At 36.3% G+C, this 5447-nt stretch overlaps 1 long non-coding RNA gene across 2 annotated transcripts; it reads left to right on the top strand.

Annotated features, from left to right (window-relative positions):
• Positions 1–1025: 1025 nt before the first annotated feature.
• On the top strand, positions 1026–2815 carry LOC122146229. 2 transcript variants are annotated; one of them, XR_006160893.1, is made up of 5 exons: positions 1026–1321; positions 1557–1613; positions 1726–1829; positions 1949–2090; positions 2302–2815. It is a non-coding gene; the product is annotated as an uncharacterized LOC122146229 (long non-coding RNA). The 2 variants fall into 2 exon arrangements; XR_006160892.1 differs by having other exon boundaries at positions 1949–2815.
• Positions 2816–5447: the final 2632 nt, after the last annotated feature.

Raw genomic sequence — 5447 nt, forward strand, 5'->3', positions numbered from 1 at the left:
TGTATTATATATTTGATATACTATAGCCTTTTTGAAAATGTGTTTTTTGTGTGTCTTATTATTGTAACAGGTACAGTGTACCTTAGGTTATTTTACAGTGTCATTTATATTGTAGTTATATTGTAGTAAATTTGCCATAGACTTGTAAATGTATTTTCTTGTTCGTATTTTAATGCTTTTTTTACATCTTGGCCAGGGGACTACAGATGAAAAATAGCCTTTTGGCTAATTCTGGCTTTTTTAACCATGATTGTTCATGTGTTTTATGAAATTGCACTGTCCCCTTTTAAATAAACCATTAAATCAAATCAAACCATTAAATCACCCAATAAAGCATTACAATAATCTAAACTTGAGGTCATAAACACATTTCTGCATTTGACATTGAGCGCATAGGTCGTAATTTAGATACATTTTTGAGATGGAAAAATGCAGTTTTACAAATGCTAGAAACATGGCTTTCTAAGGAAAGATTGCTATCAAATAGCACACCTAATTGATGACGAAGAATTGACAGAGCAGCCATCAAGTCTTAGATATCATTCTAGGTTATTACATGCAGAGTTTTTAGGTCCTATAATTACAGTTTTTTTACGATTGTTTACACACTAAAACAAAAATTCCCACACAATTTGCAAAATTCTTCTCCAATGAGCAAAACACCTCCACAGATTTGCACAACATTACACACAGTGTTTGCTTCACCCTTTTTGCAAACCATTACACACAGTGATTTGTAAAACTCTACACACATTTCCACACCTTAGACACAGATAAGGATTGTGAGGTTACTTCCTTGTCATTACAAAGCCCCAGATTGCCAATGACCACACTAATGAACGAATTGGATAATCACATCCACCAGGTGTGGAAGCGCACGTGCTAATTTGAAAACGCAGGACTCAGGTGTGCTATAAAAGGCAGCAGGTGAGTTCACCTGTCTTCAGCAAAAATGGAAGGAGCTAGAAGAATAAGAAGAAGAGTAAGAATGAGAGGGGGAGCTCAAAGAGGAGATGAAGGAGGAAGAGGAGGATAATTAGGAAGAGGCCTAGGTAGAGGAAGAGGAGAAGGAGAATAAGGAAGAGGCCTAGGTAGAGGAAAAGGAGAAGGAGGTGGAGGAAGAGGTAGAGAAGGACTTGAAGAGTTGATAGAACCTGAACAAAGAAGACGAGGACCAAATTTGACTCAAGAAATCCGTGCAACACTTACTGACCATGTTATCAACTATGGACTGACACTGATGGAAGCTGGACAAAGTTCAACCAAATCTCAGTAAAAATACTGTTGCGTAAGTAATTCGGACATTTCATCGAGAAAACAGGTAAGCTAACCACACATTGAAACTGAAGCTTGCTGTACATATCAATATTGTTTACTGTGACATTTGACAGTAGGCTGCATGTGTATTTTATTTTTTTTTATATATATATATATATATATATATATATATATATATATATATATATATATATATATATATATATATATATATATATATATATATATTATTAATAATAATAATAATAAATTTTTTTTTTTTTTTTTTTTTTACATAGAATTGAGGGTCGAGGACACCAAGGTGGAAGGGGCCCTATGTTCACTCGTGCACAATTGTGAGCATGGTTTTGACCAATAATTGTATCAGGCTGCGAGAAATCCAAGCCAATATCATCAATGATGACCATATTTTCAATAACATCCAACGAGTCTCTCTGTCAACATTAGGTTGAATCCTCAAGAAAAATCAAATATACATGAAGCAACTGTATCGGGTACCATTTGACTGAAATTCAGAGAGTGTGAAACATCGGTGCAATGAGTATTTGGAGGTATGTATTGTTCATCTTACTATGGTGTGGTATTGTGCACTGCTCATAATGTTCTGGCACAAAAAAATACTGTGCAATAGATATTGAATAGCATCCTATTGTCTTTTACTGTGTTTCAGAGATTCTTGCAAATGGATGCTGCAGAAATTCTACATGAATTTATATATGCGGATGAGGCTGGATTTAACCTTGCGAAAACAAGAAGAGGGAGTAATATAATTTGACACAGGGCAATCACCAATGTTCCAGGGCATCGAGGGGGTAACATCACCCTTTGCACTGCGATTACACACGAGATTGTCACAGCATTAAACCAAGTGGACCAGATGCAGTACATTGTTGTTTGGGAAAATGTCTCATTCCATCGGGCTGCTCTGGTCTAGAACTGGTTCCATGAGCACCCTGAATTTGAAGTCTTATACCTTCCCCCGTATTCCCCCTTCCTAAATCCAATAGAATTTTTTTTTTTCAGCATGGCAGTGGAAGGTGGACCTGTGGCCCTATGACCATTTGCCCTTCGTTCAGGCCATGGAGCAGGCCTGTGATCATATCGAAGCAGCTTCTGTGCAGGGGTGGATTCGTCACATGAGGCGATTCTTCCAATGGTGCCTTGCTAATGAAGACATAGCCTATGATGTGGATGAAATCTTATGGCCTGATCCAGCCAGACAGAGATGATGAATAGTTACAGTATTCTTTTTGCTTTTTACATGGTTTTTCTTCAGAGTCAAAGTGTATGTACTTCATGCAGTAATTTTTATTTGTCTACAGATTTTGTTTAATTGATTTCATTGTAACTGATTATGGTAAGAAATACTGTAAGTATTGTCTGTAACATCAGTGTTGTGCAGTGTTTGGTAAGTTTATAGTAGGCTTATTTGTATACATTCTCCCTATATCTCAAACTATTTATGAAGAATGTTGTGGGTTTTTCACTTTTTTTTTTTTTTTTTTTTCATCTAAATTATCCCTTTACATAACAATGGCTGGCCAAAAATCTAGCACATGCTATTTCCTAAAATTATTTATTTATTTATTTTTTTTTTACAAATGTTTATTTATCACAGCAGTGTGAAACTGGCTGCAATTGTGTCTGATCATTGAGGACTGTGTTGGTTAAATGAAAACTAATAGCATTTTCACAAATATGTGTATATGTTTTGACTGACGTGTGTAATTTTGCAAACAATCTAGGAATTATGCAAATTGAGTGTGGTGTTTGGATAATTGTGATTATATTTTTAAAAAAAGAACCTGGTTTTCAAAATTGCGTGTAAACAATTGAAAACTGTAACACCTGTGTTTTTTTTTTTTCTTCTGAATTTAGCAGTAAGAGATTACTCATCATCCAGTTTTTTTATATTGACTATGCATTAAAATTTTTATATTGCACCAGGCCGCGACGAAATATAGAGCTGAGTATCACCAGCATAACAGTGAAAGCAAACACCGTGTTTCCTGATATCTCCCAAGGGTAACATGCAAAGCGTGAAGAGTAACGGCCCTAGTACTGAGCCTTGAGGTACTCCGTACTGCACTTGTGATCGATATGATACCTCTTCATTCACTGCTACGAATTGATGGTGGTCATATAAGTGTGATTTAAACACTTCCATTAATGCCAACAAAGTTTTCTAGTCTATGCAAAAGAATGTTGTGGTCAATAGTGTCGAACGCAGTGCTAAGATCCAATAGCACTAATAGAGAGATACAACCACGATCAGATGAAAAAGGAGAGCAGCCTCAGTACTACGATACAGTCTAAATCCTGACTGGAAATCCTCACAGATATCATTTTTTCTCTAAAAAGGAATACTACCTTTTCTAGTATCTTGGCTGATGGCTGCATGGTTACAATTTTATCTCTAATAGTATCGATCTTAGAAGTAAAGTAGTTCATAAAATCATTACTGCTGTGCTGTTGGGAAATGTCAACACTTGTTGATGCTTTATTTTTTTATTAATTTAGCCACTGTATTGAATAAATACCTAGGGTTATGTATGTTTTCTTCTAAAAGAGACGAAAAGTCATCAGATCTATCAGTTTTAATGCTTTTCTGTAGGATAGGTTACTTTCCTGCCAAGCAATACGAAATACCTCTAGTTTTGTTTTCCTCCAGCTGCGCTCCATTTTCCGGGCTGCTCTCTTTAGGGTGTGAATGTGCTCATTATACCATGGTGTCAGACTGTTTTCCTTAATCTTCCTTAAGCGTAAAGGAGCAACTGTATTTAAAATGCTAGAAAAGAGAGAGTTCATAGTTTCTGTTACATCATCAAGTTGTTCTGAGGTTTTGGATATGCTAAGGAATTGGGATACATCAGGAAGATTACTTACAAAGCAGTCTTTTGTGGTAGAAGTGATGGTTCTACCATACTTGTAACAAATTTACAGTTTAAGCTATATGAAGTTTGCACAAAACTAAATAATGATCTGAGATATCATTGCTTGGCTGAATAATTTCAACACCATCAACATCAATTCCATGTGACAGTATTAAATCTAGAGTATGATTTTGACAATGAGCAGGTCGTGTTGTCTAACCCCAATATAGTTCAGAATGTCTATAAATGCTGATCCCAAATGCATCTTTTTCATTATCAACATGGATATTAATATCACCAACAATTAAAACTTTATCTGCAGCCATCACTAACTCGGATATAAAATCAGCAAATTCTTTAATAAAGTCTATATGGTGACCTGGTGGCCTGTATATCGTAGCCAGTACAAACATCACAGGGGATTTATCATTAACACTTTGTTCTCTGGATAATGTTTTATGAAGCACCATTACTTCAAACGAGTTATACTTGAAGCTCGCCCTCTGAGAAATACTGAAAACATTGTTATAAATTGAAGCAACACCTCTCCCTTTACCTTTTGGATGTGGCTCATGTTTATAACAGTAATCCTGGGGGTAGACTCATTTAAAATAATGCAATCATCAGGTTTTAGCCAGGTTTCTGTCAAACAGAGCACATCTAGGTAATGATCAGTGATCATATCATTTACAAAAAGTGCTTTTGTAGAAAGGGACCTGATATTCAATAAGCCAAGCTTTATCATTTGTTTATCTGTATTGCATCTGTTTTTTATTTGTTGAACCTCAATTAAATTGTTACTCTTAAATTGGTTTAGACGTTTTTTGTATTTTCTAGTTCGTGGAAAAGACACAGTCTCTATGGAGAGATTTCTAGGTGAAAGAGTCTCTATATGCTGAGAATTAACTGACTTCTGTGACATTAGGCGGCTAGCAGACGGTCGGTTTAGCCAGTCTGTCTGATTCCTAACCTGGGCCCCAGTTAGTCAAGTACAAACTCTAAGACTATGTGCCATATTTCTAGAGAGAAGAGCGGCACCATCCCAGGAGGGATGAAGACCATCTCTTTTCAACAGGTCAGGTCTGCCCCAAAAGCTCGTCCAATTGTCTATGAAACCTATGTTATTCTGCAGGCACCACTTAGACATCCAGCCATTGAGTGACAACAGTCTGCTATGTATCTCATCACCACGGTAAGCAGAGAGGGGACCAGAGCATATTACAGTGTTATCGTGCTTGCAAGTTCACACACTTCTTTAATGTTATTTTTAGTGATCTCCGACTGGCGAAGTCGAAC

This window comes from Cyprinus carpio, chromosome A9 (genome assembly GCF_018340385.1).
Source record: "Cyprinus carpio isolate SPL01 chromosome A9, ASM1834038v1, whole genome shotgun sequence".
Classification (NCBI taxonomy): Eukaryota; Metazoa; Chordata; class Actinopteri; order Cypriniformes; family Cyprinidae; genus Cyprinus; species Cyprinus carpio.